The sequence below is a fragment of the Eriocheir sinensis genome, chromosome 12 (assembly GCF_024679095.1).
Source record: "Eriocheir sinensis breed Jianghai 21 chromosome 12, ASM2467909v1, whole genome shotgun sequence".
Classification (NCBI taxonomy): domain Eukaryota; kingdom Metazoa; phylum Arthropoda; class Malacostraca; order Decapoda; family Varunidae; genus Eriocheir; species Eriocheir sinensis.
The window spans coordinates 1,165,558-1,184,550 of NC_066520.1; the positions used below are offsets into that span (position 1 = coordinate 1,165,558).

General features: G+C 45.3%; 1 non-coding gene across 1 annotated transcript; it reads right to left on the bottom strand.

Moving 5' to 3' along the window:
- Nucleotides 1-1,882: 1,882 nt before the first annotated feature.
- On the bottom strand, nucleotides 1,883-1,957 carry Trnaa-ggc (transfer RNA alanine (anticodon GGC)). Its single transcript has one exon. It is a non-coding gene; the product is annotated as a tRNA-Ala (tRNA).
- Nucleotides 1,958-18,993: the final 17,036 nt, after the last annotated feature.

Below are 18,993 nucleotides of genomic sequence, written 5' to 3' on the forward strand. Positions count from 1 at the left end.
GCATAACACAGAACGGTTTCTAAGCATGAGTACAGCGACGACGCATGACTGCCGGCCGCCGCTGGTGGTGCACGCCAGGCTATTTTTCGTCTCCTTTTTTCTTTCGTCTACGCTTTCTTTCTTCACCCTAACGCTCTCTATTACTTATTTACATCGGCTTTCATCCCCCTTTCCTTGTATGGTTTATTTGATATCTATTAGAGGTAGGGGGTTCACCAGAAAAAGCAGGCACCGCCCGGGGATCGAACCCACGTCCTTCCGCTTGCCGGGCGGACGTGCTACCCGTTACACCACAGTCGCCTATCGGTGGTGACCCACACAACTCCCCCCTAAAGCCCCAATACACTGCCGAATTTTGGTTCACGAATGTGCGCGAATATGCAAGTCATCCTGTGGCGCGAACAAGTTCGGCATCTTTCTTGCCTGTTCTTGGCCGTTCGGGGACATGTCTGCGTCCACCACGCGACTTTTGACAGTTGGTCACGACCGCCACGAAACTTTCATGTTGCATGAAAAATTCGCGGCCGTTCGCCGAATGTGCACAAATGCAAAATGGACGCCGATTTGTCGCCGAAATGTCGCCGACATGTCCCAGACAATTCGGCGTCCAATTCGCGGTGTTCAGCGAATTGTCGCCGAATTTTGACCGTTGAAATTTTAATTTTATTGCGAATTTGTCGCCGACATGTCGCCGACTATTCGGGGACATGTCGCCGAATGGCCAAGACTATTCGGGGACATGTCCCCGAATATTCGGCGAACATTCGGTGAATTAATCACGACACGGCAATCGGGTCGCGGTGGGAGGTGTACACGGGGGTCTATCTATCTATCTATCTATCTATCTATCTATCTATCTTTTTATGTATTTTCTCTCTCTCTCTCTCTCTCTCTCTATCTATATATATATATATCTATATATATATATATATATATATATATATATATATATATATATATATATATATATATATATATATATATATATATATATATATGAAATAAAATAATACTATAATAATAAATAGTAAACAAGAAAATATGAAAAACAAGAATCATGAATTTATAAAATAGGTATGAAACTAACATTTGCATTTATTTCATAATTAATTTACTTTTTATTACTTTATTTATTTCTTAATATCATTATTCTGCCATTATTTAACCTTTGTTTCATTTTCAGTTATTTAAATTTATTTCTTCTTTCAGTTACTGGTTTGTTTATTAATATTACGTAAACATTCATTCATTCTAAAATATTTGTAGGAGGGCAAAACAAAAACAAGTCACATTTGTACATTTTATTACACATACTATCATACATATTACCACACATATTACCACACACGGTATTTACTTGTCCACAATTCTGTCCTGCCAGGCCACTGCTCCCCGGGTGTTGTAGTAGTCCATGAGGTAGGGGCAGATTCCCGTGCTTTTATATGCCACATCAGATGATCAGCTGTCAGAAATCTTGGCACTGTCGGAGAATTGTCGCCGACACTTCGGGGACATACGAAGACAATTCGAAGACTTGTCGCCAGTTATTCCGCGATAAAAAAGACGATAAAATTTCAGATTTTGATCTCGGCGACATGGACGCCGAATAGTCGGCGACATGTCTCCGAATTGTCCCCGAATTGTCTTGAGCATTCGCCGACATGTCGCCGAATGGTCACGAACTGTAAGAATCTTGGTCATGTCGGCGAACCGGTCGCCGAATTTTTTCACGAACTGATTCGGCGACAAGTTCGTGGCCAAAATTCGGCAGTGTATTTGGGGCTTAAGGACCCCTCCCGCAAGGCCAGACCGGGGAATGTGTATCGCTGCTAGATCCTACTCACTGTGCCATGTTAGAGGTAGAGGGTTCACCAGAAAAGGCAGGCACCGCCCGGGGATCGAACCCGAGTCCTTCCGCTTGCCGGGCGGACGTGCTACCCGTTACACCACGGTCGCCTCTCGGTGACAACCCACACAATATCCACGTATTCTTTCAGCAAAGAAAAATTAACGAAAATATTATGATAAGAGAAGATAAGGCCGGCAACAGGTAGGATTGAGTTGTTGTTTTTTACAACAAAGGAGACAGGAGGGCACACAAAAAAGTAAACAATAATTATAAAAAAAAAAAGCCCGCTACTCGCTGCTCACCAAAAGAATCTAAAGAGGTGGCCGAGAGAGAGGTCAATTTCGGGAGTAGAGGTGTCCAGATACCCTTCTCTTGAAAGAGTTAAAGTCGAAGGCAGGAGGAAATACAGAAGAAGGAAGATTGTTCCAGAGTTTACCAGCGTGAGAGATGAAAGAGTGAAGATGCTGGTTAACTCTTGCATAAGGGGTTGGACAGTACAGGGATGAGCATGAGTAGAAAGTCGCGTGCAGCGGGGCCGCGGGAGGGGGGGAGGCATGTAGTTAGCAAGTTCAGAAGAGCAGTCAGCATGAAAATATCGACAGAAGATAGAAAGAGAGGCAACATGGCGGCGAAAATTAAGAGGTCGAAGACTATCAGTAAGAGGAGGAGAGCTGATGAGACGAAGAGTCTTAGGCCCGTACCAAGAGTCACGAAGGTCGAGCCGCGTACCTTCCCTTCGACAATGTATACGCACGGCCTCAGACCGTGCCTTCAATCCTTACCACAAGTCGCTCGGGAAGGTAAATGCACATACACACACTGCAGCCTACTTTTCACCTACCAGATATAATGCACGCACACACATACAAACACACAGTGCTATTCATGGAGATATAATACCTCCATGGTGCTATTACAGCCATAATATTGTCCGTTACATTCCGTCTGTCCACTCGTGAACGTAGATGTGGCACATGCGCATTGTGAGTTTGTGAATGCGTGAAGATCATTTGAATGTTTGTGTATCCAAAAAATCCTCAAACCATCGTATATGAACCGCAAACAGAAGATTTGCATCGATAATATACCATACAAGGACACGAAGAAACAACTTGTATATCAAACAGTATAGTTTGATCATACTCGAACGATCTATAGCCTTTCAGATACTCATATTTCATCTCATTAAGGGATATAGAGTGACATACGACTCCGCAAGTGTCTATACATAAGGAATTTTGATGTTGCATGTATAACATGGGTAACCTAATATATTCGAAATAGCCTAGCATTGCATTCAACAGTTATTATTTATTATTTCATGTTTTTTTCCCATTATTAATCGATATTTGCATGCAGTAAATTATTAAGATGCCCTTTGTTTGCACTTGCGGAGCCAGATGTCTTAACTGAAATGAGAAAGAATTTGAAAACCATAGATCGTTGGAGAATGTGAGCCACGAAGGTTCCCGCCTGGCTGGTACCTCTGTGCTTTGAAGGCGCGTGCTGTTGTTGTAAACAAGACAAACATATTCGCTGCAACTATAATAGGTATATGACTTTCCAATTAGGGAAAATATTTTCTCAGGTTGTTTTAACTGAACCGCAACTATTTGTCACGCCAAATTTGGAAAATAAACATATTTTTCCTCGAAGGTCTGAGGGAAGACACGGGGTAGACCTTGCCTTTCCTTCGTCTCTCCCGCAGACCTTCGTTCCAAAAATGCTAGTGACTATAGGTACGCACCGTCCTTCCCTTCGATCTTCGTCGCTAAACCTTCGTGACTCTTGGTACGGGCCTTAGACTCCACTCTGTCCAAGAGAGCTGTGTGAGTGGAGCCCCCCCCACACGTGAGATGCATACTCCATACGAGGGCGGACAATGCCCCTGTATATGGATAGCAACTGTGCGGGGGAGAAGAACTGGCGGAGACGATACAGAACGCCCAACCTCGAGGAAGCTGATTTAGTGAGAGAAGAGATGTGAAGTTTCCAGTTCAGATTTTGAGTTAAGAGAGCAAGAAGATCGCCAGTAGAACGCTCCTTGCGGAACCCATACTGGCGATCAGATAGAAGGTTAGAAGTGGAAAGGTGCTTTTGAATCTTCCGGTTAAGGATTGATTTAAAAGCTTTAAATAGACAGGAAAGTAAAGCTATAGGGCGGTAGTTTGAGGGATTGGAACGGTCACCCTTCTTAGGCACAGGCTGTACGAAGGCGTACTTCCATCAGAAAGGAAAGGTAGATGTTGATAGGCAGAGGCGAAAGAGTTTGACCAGGCAGGGTGTCAGCACGAAAGCACAGTTTTTAAGGATAATAGGAGGCACTCCATCAGGTCCATAAGCCTTCTTAGACTTGAGGCCATAGAGGGCATAGAAAACATCATTAGGAAGAATCTTAATAACAGGCATAAAGGAGTCGGAGTGGGGATGAGTAAGAGGAATATGCCCAGAATCGTCCCGAGTGGAGTTGTTACAGAAAGTTTGAGCGAAGAGTTCAGCCTTAGAGATAGAAGAGACGGGAGTGCTGCCGTCTGGGTTAAGAAGAGGCGGGAAAGAGGAAGAAGTGAAATTGGAGGAGATATTTTTGGCTAAGTGCCAGAAGTCTCTGGAAGAATTAGAGAAAGCAAGGTGTTGACATTTGCTAAGGATAAAGGAGTTTTTGGTAAGTCGAAGAATAGATTTGGCACGATTCCGGGCGGAAATGTAAAGGTCATGGTTAGCGGGAGTTCGAAGGCTCTGGTACCTTTTGTGAGCTGCCTCCCTATCTTTGACAGCACGAGAACAAGCGTGATTAAACCAAGGCTTTTTAGCATGGGGAGTAGAGAAAGTACGTGGAATGTATGCCTCCATTCCTGAGACAATCACCTCTGTGATGCGCTGGGCACACACAGAGGGGTCTCTATCCTGGAAGCAGTAATCATTCCACGGGAAATCGGAAAAGTACAGTCGACGATAGAGAGTAGTGTCACGGTTTTCAGAATGTTTAGTCTGGTGGCGGTATCTGGCAACTATACCACGGTGGCGCATTCACTGGTGATGTTAGTGACGCGTTTCAGTGTGTATCGTGTGTGTGTGACCGTGAAATTATAATATTATATTATATTATAATATAATGTAGTTAGAAATATACAATTAAGATTACATGAATTCAATTTAGAAATGCGATAATGAATGTCTTCTACATGATGATGATGATGATGACGAGGTAAAACATCACGAATAGTCCGAAACACTTTCTTATTAAACTTTGAAAATACCGCGTGCAATGCTGTCCTTCACAGGGGCAGGCGTGTAATTCATGCTCCTTACCATCAAACAGCAAATAGGCTTGAGGGTCTGTTTAACTCGCAGCCTTAATTCCCGTTACTATAAAGCCTCAAAGACAGTTCAGGAGATCATTAAAAATCTAAAATCATTTCTCAGTGAAGATTACGTAATATCAAAGTATAAATACGTGTGTGTGTGTGTGTGTGTGTGTGTGTGTGTGTGTGTTGATCCCGGGGCGTCGCTGACTAGCTTGGTGTCACCACTCACCTAGCCTTGGACAACTTGCCCCAACCCCAGCTGCCTCCTCCTCGCTACAACATCAAGCGAGCTGACTGGAACGCCTTCACCTCTGCCTTGGATAGGGCACTCGCAACTCCACCTGCCACTACCGACCTGGAGGTGCTAGAGAGCCACGTAACGTACGCCTTCCAACAGGCTGCCAGCGAGGCCATACCACTAACGAGGCTCTCAGGCACCTTCCACAAAGATCACTGGATCTATGGTGAACGAGTGCGGGAGCTCAACCACCGCCTCAACACAGCCAGGAAAACCTACCGCAAACGCCCCACCTCCCCCAACAGGCGTTACTTGCAGGCTGTCGCCAAACACGCTTGCGTCACCAAGCGGCGATTACGAGAAGAGGCCTGGCTCCAGTGGTGCCAGGGTCTGGATGCACACTCCACCCTGGGGGAGATGTGGACCAAACTACGCTCTTTCTATCTACCTCTCCACCCTTGTCCACCAACTCACCCTAACCCACAAGAAGAAGCTGTGCGACTATCAGCCAGCTTTGCAGACCGCACCGCCCCACCAACTCCCACACACCACCAGGGAGATGCAGGAACTTCTGGCAGCAGGAAGGGCAGCTCTTGTGGAGGAAGCCTGCACAACTCCTGATGCAGCTGATGTTCCCTTCACCATGCAGGAACTGAAGGGCTGCCTCAAACGTGGTGGCGACACAGCTCCAGGAGCAGATGGAATCTCCTATTCCATGCTTAGACATGCTGGCTCAAAGGGCGAGAGCACCATACTACACCTTATTAACCTCTCCTGGTCAGAAAGCCGCATTCCCCAAGCCTGGAAGACAGCAGTGATTCAGCCCATCCCAAAACCCAAAGATCCCGGCTCCTTGCGCCCAATCTCACTGCTCAGCTGTTTAGGGAAGACAGCAGAACGTATGGCACTCCATCGCCTACAGTGGCGAACAGCTGACCTCCACCCATCCCTCTTTGCATACCTTCCACAAAGAGGCGCCACTGACTGCGTAGTCACCCTCCTCACCCACATGCGAAGAGGCCGGGGTATTGCTGTCTTCCTGGACTTGGAGAAAGCATTTGAGCTAGCCTCCCCTCTGGCAATCCTCTCTGCCCTTGCTCGCAAGGGGATCGGGGGAAGACTCCTTGCATGGCTGAGAGAGTTTCTCCATGGCCGTGGAGGGCAAGTCCGCTTCCAGGGACATGTTTCGAGGCGCTTCGACCACATCAATGGCACACCTCAAGGCAGTATCCTCAGCCCCTTCCTCTTCAACGTTCTCATGGAGGAGCTGATGAGCGTTGACTACGGAGAGGGGGCTAAGCTCCTCTGCTATGCTGACGACCTTGCCCTAGTCCTGAACCACCGAACCTGTCTCCATCAAGTTCCACACGCCCTCAACCAGCTCAACAGGAAGTGCACAGAACTAGGGCTCAAGATCAACTTTGAGAAGTCCAAGGTCATGCCAGTTGGCATGCCTTCCCCTGAACGGCCCTTCCAAATAGCAAACCAGGACCTCGCCTACACTACCACCCACCAGTACCTGGGTGTCTGGCTGGACAGTCACCTTCGGTTCGGCACTCAGGTACGCTATCTAAGAGAGCGCGCAGCAACTCGCACCAACATCCTGCGAGCTCTGTCCAAACAAAACACGGGGGCATCCTATCGTGTCTTACGCGCCTTCTACACACACGCCATACGGTCTATCATAGACTACTGCGCTCCTTGCCTGTGTTCGCTCTCCCCTGCACTCACAAAGAAGTTAGAGGTGGCACAAAATGACGCTCTCCGGGTCATTCTAGGAGCCCCGCCATGGACCCGCCTGACCAACCTTCGCCTGGAAAGTGGCTTCCCATCACTCCACCACCGCATCCTTGCCCGAACATCCACTGTAGTTGGGAAGTTCATGAAGCAGCAACCACACGGCACAGTCTCCACACAGCTGCTTCATGCCTTCCAGAGACCACCAGACGGGGACTGGATACATGATGCCGCCGACGCAGTCCGTCACTTGGAAGTGGAGAGGCTTGTCTGCAGTGGCTCAGACCTGCCACACCCTGGCTACCACTCCCCTCCACCCTGGGTTCCTGGTCCATTACAGATGAGCCTCCCTACCACCTCAGCTCCTAGGGCCTCTCACCCCATCACCCTCCGCCAAGAGGCTTTGCAGCGCGTGGCTTCGATGGACAACAGGACTGCCAGCCACTACTACACCGATGGCTCGCTGGGCGCCGATGGGTCTGTGGGGGCTGCCTTCGTGTGCGGAACCCAGACAGGACTGTGGCGCCTGCCACCGCAAGTCTCCATCCTGCAGGCAGAACTGGCAGCCATCCTCTGTGCCCTGCGTCACGCCACTGCCGATATGAACACCACCATCATCATCCACTCCGACTCGCTGTCAGCCCTCAAGGTCCTGCAGGCAATGAGCGTCAGAGACAACACTCGGCTCATAACCACCATCCTCCATGAAGCCAACACCCTTGTCTCACTGGGCAAGAACATCATCCTGGACTGGGTGCCAAGCCACGTTGGTCTGAGAGGGAACGAGAAGGCTGACCGTGCTGCTGCCACGGCTCGGTCCCTTCCACAGATCACCTTCCCCCTTGCCCCCAGCCTGTCCTACATTAAGAACAAAGCATCCCAGGCGGCCCTCTCACTCACCCGACTGGAACACGAGGCCGTCCTGGTTCAGGGCTCTGCCTCTGCCTCGTGGTACAGCACGGCCACCCACCACAAGCCTGTCATACAGCTCCCCAACACCACACCCAACACCATCCTCGCCTCCATCCGCCGCCTCAGACTCGGGTTTGCCTGCTACGAGGAGGTGGCAAACAAGGATACCCCACCCTGCCCCCACTGCTGGCAAGCCACCCGGAAACCTCTGCTGCACTACATCCTGGAGTGCCCCCTCACCACCCCGCTGCACCCGCCCGGCCCACAGCTCCACCCTGACGACGACACGGCTCCCCAGACAGCAGCAGAGCGAGTGAGCCTCACCCAAGACTCCACCCTGGCAGAGGTGGTGGCAAAATTCCCACCTCCTCGATAAGCTGAAAACTGAAGACATCCTCTGACGGGCCCGCCGGCCCGTGCCCTCCCCTGGGAGGACAAATCAACAACAACAAAACAGCTGACTAGCTGACCCCTTCGTTTTTCGCTGATGGACATGTCTCTCGTCCCCACCCAGCCTCTCTCTCTCTCTCTCTCTCTCTCTCTCTCTCTCTCTCTCTCTCTCTCTCTCTCTCCTATTTTTTTAGGTATTAAAAAGTATACGTTTCCACAGCCACTGACGTGACAGCTCAACTGCAGTGCCTGCGGACATAAGGGCTTTAATAGAATACCGCTGCTCCAGCCAAGGCCCGCGGTCGACGACGCCATCATGTGAACGTTTATAGCCTATTATTACGTATTAAAAAAATTATAAAGAACAAGATCTCGGCTGTCAGGAATTTTTTGTTTTTAGTTAAAAGGCATAACAATCTCCCCTAATAAGTGCAGCATATTTTTAAATGTATCATAGTTTGATAAACAACTTAGAGTTGCTCTTGACTAAATTTGAACGAAACTAAAAGCTCGTGTCAAAATGTAGCGACAGAGCCTAAAGAAAAAATATTTATTAAGCGTTAGCGACGGGCACTTTTGATAAATATCTATCTTAAAATTATGTAGAGTGCACCTGTGACCACCGATCACCACAACAGTACGATTTCGATAGGATATAATAATTTTCATGTCGCGTGGAGGGGTTGCCAGATGTCGCTTTCTGAACGAAACTTACTGGACAGTGTGTCACTACTCTCTATAGCCGACTGTACATCCTCAGGTCGTCCCACCGAGCTGAACCAAAATGCCAGAAGCATCGCCTCTTCGGTGGGTCCAGAGGGTGTACAGGAGCGATAGGACAGAATACAGAAATAAGGATGTGATCGGAGGAGCCCAACGGAGAGAACAATTTGACAGAGTAAGCAGAAGGGGTAGAGGTAAGGAAGAGGTCTAGTATGTTGGGGCGGTCTCCAAGACGTGTAGGGTGCTGGACCAACTGCTCTAGGTCATTGAGGAGAGCAAAGTTATAGGCTTGTTCACCAGGCTGGTCAGTGAAAGAGGATGAAAGCCAAAGCTGGTGGTGAACATTGAAATCTCCTAGGATGGAGATTTCAGCGAAGGGAGAGTGGGTCAAGATGTGCTCCACTTTAGAGTTAGTCAAAGAATTTTACATAGTTAGTAGAATTAGGTGAAAGATAAACAGCACAGATGTATTTAGTAATAGAATGACAATGAAGTCTTAGCCAGATGGTGGAAAATTCTGAAGAGTCAAGGTCGTGGACACGAGAGCAAGTGATGTCGTTGCGTACGTAGACGCAACATCCAGCTTTGGATTGAAATTTAGGATAGAGATAGTAGGAGGGAACAGAGTAGAGATTGCTGTCAGTAGCCTCAGAAACCTGTGTTTCGGTGAGGAGATGAGGTTTAGAGGAGGAGAGATGGTGTTCCACAGAATGAAAATTAGAGCGAAGACCGCGAATGTTGCAGAAATTGATAAGAAAAAGGTTCGAGGAGTTATTAAGACACCTCTCGGGTCGGCAGCCAGAAAGGGAAGTGACAGAGAGGGAAGGAAAAGTTTATTATGATGTAAGAAAAACGAGCAGCTGGTTTATTGGTCCTGCCAGCAGAGTAGTAGTATTTTGAACAATGCATCTGCAGGAGGTCTAGCAAAGGAAATAACCAAATAGCCTATTATATCAGTGTTTTAATCACGTCATAACGAAAACAGACATTATACACTGGCTATCTGAAAACAGTATTGAACACGAACCAACACACTCAAAAGCAGAATTGTTGAACATATGCAAACAAAACAATTAAAAAAAATAATGTTAAATTAAAGAAATAGCATATGCTCATGGCCATGAAGTGCTTAGGCTACCTCCATATCACTGTCAATTGAACCCTATAGAACTTATCTGGGCAAAGGTGAAGACATATGTTAATAAAAAAAAAATCAAATGAGCATCAAACAGTTAAAAAAGTTGAGACGTGATAAAATACTATTTGGTTATTTCCTTTGCTAGACCACCTACAGATCCATTGTTCAAAATACTACTCCTATGCTGTCAGGACCAATAATATATATATATATATATATATATATATATATATATATATATATATATATATATATATATATATATATATATATATTTTTTTTTTTTTTTTTTTTTTTTTTACGTCGCGGCCTATTGCGCCGGTAAGCTTCTTCCCAGTGGGGCCTGATGGTCGGCCCAAGGTTTCTTCAGTGGGGCCCGATGGTCAGCCCATCCCGTTCTGGCACAGGCAAGTGTTTAACATAAGAACATAAGAACGCAGGAGTCTGCAAGAGGCCGGTAGGCCTGTACGAGCTCCTTTGACCCTAAGCTCCCGTGTATCTAACCCCACCTAATATCGCTGTCCATGAATTTATCTAGTCTATTTTGAATGTGACAATTGTATTGGCACTCACCACATGACTGCTAAGCCTATTCCCTCATCCACCACCCTATTAGTAAACCAATTTTTGCCTATGTCCCTGTTGAATCTGAATTTATCCAGTTTAAACCCGTTACTTCGTGTCCTACCGGTTCTCTTACCAACAAACCTTATGAATGTCTCCTTATTAAAGCCCTTCATCTATTTATAAACCTCGATCATGTCTCCACGCACCTTCGCCTTTCTAGAGAATGCAAGTTTAACTGTTTGAGTCTTTCCTCGTATGGCAAGTTTCTCAACCCCTGAATCATCTTAGTCATCCTCCTCTGCACCGATTCTAACATTTTGATATCCATTCTATAGTAGGGTGACAGAACTGAACCACATAGTCAAGATGAGGTCTAACTAATGCTAAATATAGTTTGAGGAAGACTTCGGGGCTATAGTGGCGCCATCTTGCATTGGCTCAAGCTGACCTCCCGGAGCTAATCTTTAATCCTAGAATCTAGATTCCGGTTTGATAGGTGGTATTCTTGAAAGAATGTGGGTAGTTATAAGACACTCGGCGGCTGAAAAATCCCAGCTTGGAGGCACCGGGCGAGATTGAACTCGTCCTCCTGAACGCAGCGCCGTCACTCTGTTTTATATATATATATATATATATATATATATATATATATATATATATATATATATATATATATATATATATATATATATATATATATATATATATATATATATATATATATATATATATATATATATATATATATATATATATATATATATATATATATATATATATATACACAATAAAACCCTCATAACTCGGCACTGCATAACTCGAAATTTGATATAACTCGGCAATGCATCGAAATATTAATTGAATAATTAAATTTCGAATTGAAACATATAACGAAAAAAATAAATCATGCATCTCGGCCTATTGCCGAGTTTTAACCACATCCTGTCGCCTACACTCGGCAAACCTCACCCACATTTTCTTAGAAAGTGTTTCCACACTTGGACCACCTCATCTCACTCTCCAGCACTCTCTGATTTATCTCGGTATGCTGCAGAGTTATCTCCATATCTCGTGGTTTACACTTGTCAAGGCTTGTCCGCGCTATTCCTGTATTAAAGACATATACCTTCACTCTCCCTGCTCGTTCCTCAAACACCCATGTGTTGTCTGCTTGGACTACATGATTACAGCAGCCCCTTCATTTGTATGTGTTAATTTAAGCTTTAACTGTTGCTGTGTAGTGTTTTCAAAATTTTGACGGGGGGAAGGGGAATGAGGGATTTGTATAACTCGGAATATTGAATGACTCGGCAAAGCTGGGAGCTCCTATCATGCCGAGTTATGAAGGTTTTATATATATATATATATATATATATATATATATATATATATATATATATATATATATATATATATATATATATATATATATATATATATATGGGTAGGCGGTGGTTAAGTGGTTAGCGTGCTGGGCTCACATTCACCACGCCATGGACAACGTCGATTCGAATCATCACGCTACCACCTGGGATTTTTCAGTCACCGCCGAGTGGCCTGAAAGACTACCCACATGCTTTACAGAAGACCACCCATCAACCCGGACTCTGGAAGAAACCGTCCACTGAATCATGAATGAGTTCCTGGGGGCAGCATGAGCCAAGCATAACTGGCGCCACTATAAAAAAAAAAATAAAAAAAATTGCCTGCGCCACGACGGGCTTGGGCCGACCATCTGGCCCCTGAAGAAAGCCTATCGGCGCTATAGGCGGGGGGATATATATATATATATATATATATATATATATATATATATATATATATATATATATATATATATATATATATGTCATGGATCGGATGTCAGATTTTAGAGATCCGCGGATGCGGATGTCATATTTACATATTTTGCGGATGCGGATATGGATGCCGATGCGGATATCAGTTTCTATCGAACTGCGGATGCGGATATCAAATTATGACATCCTCACGGATGCGGATGCGGATGTGTTCATAATTTTGGTAACTCAATAAATAGCACCTTTTTCATCTTTTTTTACATCTCGGCCTGTTGCGCCGGTAGGCTTTCTTCTTGGGCCTGGAGGTCGTCCCAAGCCCCTCATGGCGCAGGTAATTTCTTATAGTGGCGCCACGTATGCTTGGCTCATGCTGCTCCCCTGAACTCATTTTTGATTCACTTGGATGGTTTCTTCTAGGGTCCGGGTTGATAGGTGGTCTTCTGACAGCATGTGGGTAGTCTTAGGCCACTCGGCAATGACTGAAAAATCCCAGGTGGTAGCGTGGGGATTCGAACCGACGTTTCCATGGCGCCGTGAATGCTAGGCTCGCACACTAACCACTCAGCCACCGCCTACCTATTGCAAGATGCTAGCTGTTTTTGTTACACAATACTGCATTTTGTAATTTTAAAGCTTTATGATGAGTTTCAGCCACATGTGATGTGTGTTGCCAGGACGCGGAACAAAAAACTGGTTGATCTTCACTTTGGCGCCCACGAAGTATTGCGCCGGGGACATATGTCATATATGACATATGATCGAGGAGATGAGCGCCGCCGGGTTAACCTGACTTGCCCTTGCCCGGGGGGCAACAGATTTGCGACCACTCTCTCTGGGGTAACGCGCGGAGCTCTCTCTCTCTCTCTCTCTCTCTCTCTCTCTCTCTCTCTCTCTCTCTCTCTCTCTCTCTCTTTGCCGGCCATACCTACGCAATATTACATATAGCACATACATTCTTTTACAAATTTACATGATACATACGTACTACATAGTTACTATGTAAAATTATCTCCTTCCTTCTGCCCTTCCACAAAAATTCTTGACACATTAGGTTGTGTAAATTGGAAAGTAAATGAATAGGTGTAATTTTGTAAAAATTAACAAGCATTAATTCATTTTCTTCAACTTTTCAAACTCTGTACTCTGTAGTCTGCATTGTGATCTCTTAGTCTGTGACTCTGTAATGAATAAAGTATATCCGCAACATCTTTGTGGGGTGAGGATGATGATGGATGTGGATATTTATTTCATCACAAATGCGGATGCGGATGCGGATGTTTCATTTATCAGAAATGCGGATACGGATTCAGATGCGGATGTGAAAAATTATGCGGATGTTTCTCGGATGCGGATGCAGATGCGGATATCCGATACATGACTGATATATATATATATATATATATATATATATATATATATATATATATATATATATATATATATATATATAGATATATATATATATATATATATATATATATATATATATATATATATATATATATATATATATATATAATATAAGGCGGTGGCTGAGTGGTTGGCGTGCTGGGCTCACAGTCATCACGCTATGGACAACGTTAGTTCGAATCCCACGCTACCACCTGGGATTTTTCAGTCACCGCCGAGTGGCCTAAGACTACCTACATGCTGTCTAGAAGACCACCCATCAACCCAGACTCTGGAAGTAACCGTCCAGTGAATCAAGAATGAGTTCCGGGGTCAGCATTGAGCAAAGCATAACTGGCGCCACTATAAAATTGCCTGCGCCATGACAGGGTTGGGCCGACTATCCGGCCTCTGAAGAAAGTCTACCGGCGCTATGGGCAGGGATGAAAAATACATAAAAAAAATATATATATATATATATATATATATATATATATATATATATATATATATATATATATATATATATATATATATATATATACACACACACACACACACACACACACACAAACACACACACACCACCTTGTCGTCCACCTACCGCCCCCATTTTCCTTACAGAGCCCCAAGATCATTCCACCGTCCCCAGGTGGGCGGTACCGCCCACTTTGATAACCACTGGGTAAAAATGTTCAATCCTGTGCGAGTTGTACTCCATACATATTTTGTAAAGTCTGAGCTTACCTAATAAACTTAATTCAATTCAATTTAAAGGGAGCGTCCACCATGTCTTAAATTATTAACGTATGATCCTGATTATATTCATGTAAAATGTATGCTTTTGGGAAAGTAATATACTCTTTCTTTCAGATCTATAAGTCGATATATAATAACAAGAAAAAATAAAATGTACTTTTTAACAAATTTCAACTCAAAATTCCTCTCTCATCTAATGACCTACGCTGATGAAAAAGTACCAAAGAAACTTACATCAGAATAAAAAAGATTCATCACAGAATTTTTTTTATTTTTGCTTTTGTTAAATGATGAGATTTTTTTTTCAATTTTGTTGGCGAATCTAACGATATTATTTTTTTCCGAGAATTGTCCCTTAATTGAAAAGAAAACTCATGATGATTTTCTTGCGCTTCAACTCCTCTTTCCAATGATGTATTGTTTATTAAAATCGGTCAAATAGCGGCGAAGGAATTTTGAAAACTGAAACTAATCCGTTTTCTAAAAAAGGAGAGTTAAAGTGGATTTATAGAGTTCGCCCTTTAAACTTAGATGCCTTCGGTTGATATTCTTTACTGAATTACAGTTTATTCTTTGTTTTGAAGGACTTCGTGTGTCTGATGGTGTCCGTTTCTTGGAAATCGAGACGATATGCGAAAGTTGTCTCTGGCTCCTTCATGGTGACTGATATATGTGTCAGCTCTGCTGCCTCAAGGCTAGTTTGCCTTAACATGCCATACGAATAATATTTTTGGGTATTTTCTACGCTGATACATGACGATGTATGCACTTGTGTATGAATATAGCTGTTTTTCCATTTTTTTCTTTCCTTTTTTTTATACTTTCCAGCCTATAGAGGTTTTGCAGCTGACGTCATTAGTGGGGGTGCGGGGGTAGCGCGGGCCTGCACGGCCATCTTGGTGGTCAGTGGTGGTGTCATATAACAAAGCAAACCTTGGTGGCGGCTGCACAAGTGCTCTGTGTGTTCGTCATGGGATACGTATGCTGTGCGGTTGGATGTTCTAACCGACACGGGAGAGATGCTGTGTCATTTTATAGATTTCCTGCGAATCCAGAAGAGCGGGGGAAGTGGATAGCAGCTGTGAGGAGGGAAAACTGGCGGCCGTCTGCTTCATCTCGACTCTGCGCAGTGCTCATTTTGTCAGAGGTAAATATTACAGGCAAGACTGATCAGATTATTACATGAGGTAACACTCATTTAGGTATTGCCCCGGGTCCCCTAGCTTATTGTGTGGCGGGGGATTACTCTGGAACGGGATTTACATGAGCTGGCGAAGGTAAACACGCATGGCGGCGCTCAAGCAGGGGAAGAAAATAGGAAAGGAAATTCAGTGGAGGCAAAGTGCACAGAGGGACAGAGCTCAGTGCTGGGTGGAGTATATATAAGTGTACGCAGGGAAGTGACCAAGAGTGTGTAGTGTAAGGTAACCTGCCGTCACCTGCCCTCACCTGTCGTCACTTGCCCTCACGTGTTTGCCTGCCTGTGCTGCCTACCTGGGCCCACCTGGGCATCACTGGTCAGCAACAGGAGATCAGCCAGGCAGAGGGACAGCCAGTCAACCGACCAGCCAGACAGTCAGCCAACCAACCAATCAGCCAGTCAGTCAACCACCCAGTCAGTCATCCAGTCAACCAGTCAGCCATCCAGTCGGTCAATTAAGGGGCTCTCACACATTCCCGGTCCCGGTCGCGACCGTCCCCGATGACTCCCGATAAGCCGATCGGGGCCTGACCGCCGACAAAATAGGCAATAATCCCCGGACCGGCGGTTTACCGGCGGTAAACCGGCGACCATATACGATTTTCGATTTCTCCGACCGGCGACTGCAGCAGGTCAGTCCGCGGTCGACCGCCGGCCTACCGGCGGCAGACCCGCGGCACATCGAAGAGCAAACACTTTCGTTGCCACACCCAGTTGGAAGGGTATATAAACGCCCGTCCAGGTGTTTTGATCATTCGTGAGTTTGACATCGCAATGGCTTTCCTCAGCTCTCGTGAACGCGAAATTGAACTCCTGAAATTATAATTATTATAATTTTAATAAACAGTTTCATACCTAAGTACATTCCTGTGCATAAATCTCTCTCTCTCTCTCTCTCTCTCTCTCTCTCTCTCTCTCTCTCTCTCTCGCTCTCTCTCTCTATATATATATATATATATATATATATATATATATATATATATATATATATATATATATATATATATATATATATATATATATATATGTGTGTGTGTGTGTGTGTGAGTGTGTGTGTAGACATACCACCCCGGGAAAAGAAAAGAGAAACATAGTAAGTGTTTTCGTCTATTACATCTTCAGACTAAATTAATAAATATAGACTAAATTTAGTCTGAAGATGTAATATACGAAAGTACTTACTCTTTTCTTTTTCCAGTGTATCTACATACGTCTTCGTAAGTGAAGCTATTATATATATATATATATATATATATATATATATATATATATATATATATATATATATATATATATATATATATATATATATATATATATATATATATTTCTCTCTTTCACCCATTCCTCTTCCTCCTTTCTCTCATCTCCCTCTCTCTTCATCCCTCGCTCCTACCTGTTCCTCCTCGTCTTCCTCCTTCCTCCCTTGCTAATCCCCAGGTCAGACACAGGTGTTCACTCGCGGTCTACCGCCGGTCTACCGCCGGTCTGCCGCCAGTCTGCCGCCGGTCTGCCGTGGGTGTCGGCGATTGACCGCCGGTCGACCGGCGACATTTTTCGACACCGCCGGTCGACCGGGCGCATCGCCGATATCTTTGAAAATTTTAAAGTTGACCGGCGGTGGTCGGCTGCGTCTACGGTCCTCAGGGTCGACCGGCGGTAGACCGGCGGTCTGCCGCCGACAATCTCCAATCTTACAGCCGGTCGACCGGCGACCGACTTATCGGGAGTCGTCGGGGACGGTCGCGACCGGGACCGGGAATGTGTGAGGTCAGTTTACCAATCAGCCAGCCAATCAACCCACCAGGCAACCAGTCAACCCACCGGTCAACCAGAGAGCCAGCCAGCTAGACAGCCAGTCTACCAATCTCCTCCAAAAGCACTGATTTTTTCGATGTATCTTAGCTTCGCAGTATTCTCAAGCGATCTCGCGTAATCACTTAACACAAATGATGCTGAAGGTCCTGCCATTTGCCCGCGGGTAGTGACTTGGGGATGGGGCACACGTGGTGCGTCTGCTCACTCTGCTGGGGAGGTGACCACCAGCGGGTTTTCAGACGACGCACAAGGTGCAGACGACGCTATTTCGTGACGTCATTGCAAAACCTCTATAGAGCCGGTAGATTTTCCTTGAGGGGCCTTGATGATAGTCGGCCCCAGCCCGTCATGGCACAGGCAAGTGTTTTATAGTGACGTAAGTGACGAACGGAACGGGAGAGGGGATTCAGCCATAACTGTCATTTTTGCTTACCGTATTTCTTCATTATATTTTGTCACAAGCTAGCCGAGGCGTGTACAAAGACGTGAATTTTTTTCACTTTTTCCGATTTTTTTGAAATATTAATGGTGGACGCACATACACCTCAGTCCTACCCAAGGATCGGTACTACGAGCTCTGTGCTCTTCCGTAGGGGAATGGCTGGCTGTCTCGAGACCCGCAGCAGACCAAGAGGTGAATTACACACACACACACACACACACACACACACACACACACACATACGCGTGCGCACACGCTCCAAGTGCTTGATGAGGCTGTACTAAAGTATATATTGGTCTGTGTGTGTGTGTGTGTGTGTGTGTGTGTGTGTGTGTGTGTCTTGCACCATGGTCTGATCACGCGCTGGACTCGTGATCGCCACCAGTAAGTACTGCCCTCCTGGAATAAGTTTCGAGCTCGTGTCGGATTTTGGGGTACTGTTAGAACCTCACAACACACTCACACACACCCGAGAATCGGGAAAATCCTCGACTGACACCTGGTACTTATTTCGTCGAGGGTGGACATGGGGCATGGATTAAAAGAGGCTGCGCATCCGTCTGTACTCAGCCCGGTAATTAAACCCGAGACTTCTGGGTTGTGAGCCGAGCGTGTTATTATACGCTACAGATTTCGTTGCGTGTGTGTGTGTGTGTGTGTGTGTGTGTGTGTGTGTGTGTGTGTGTGTGTGTTTGCAATTGCAAACTCGTGCTAACCCATCCAAAA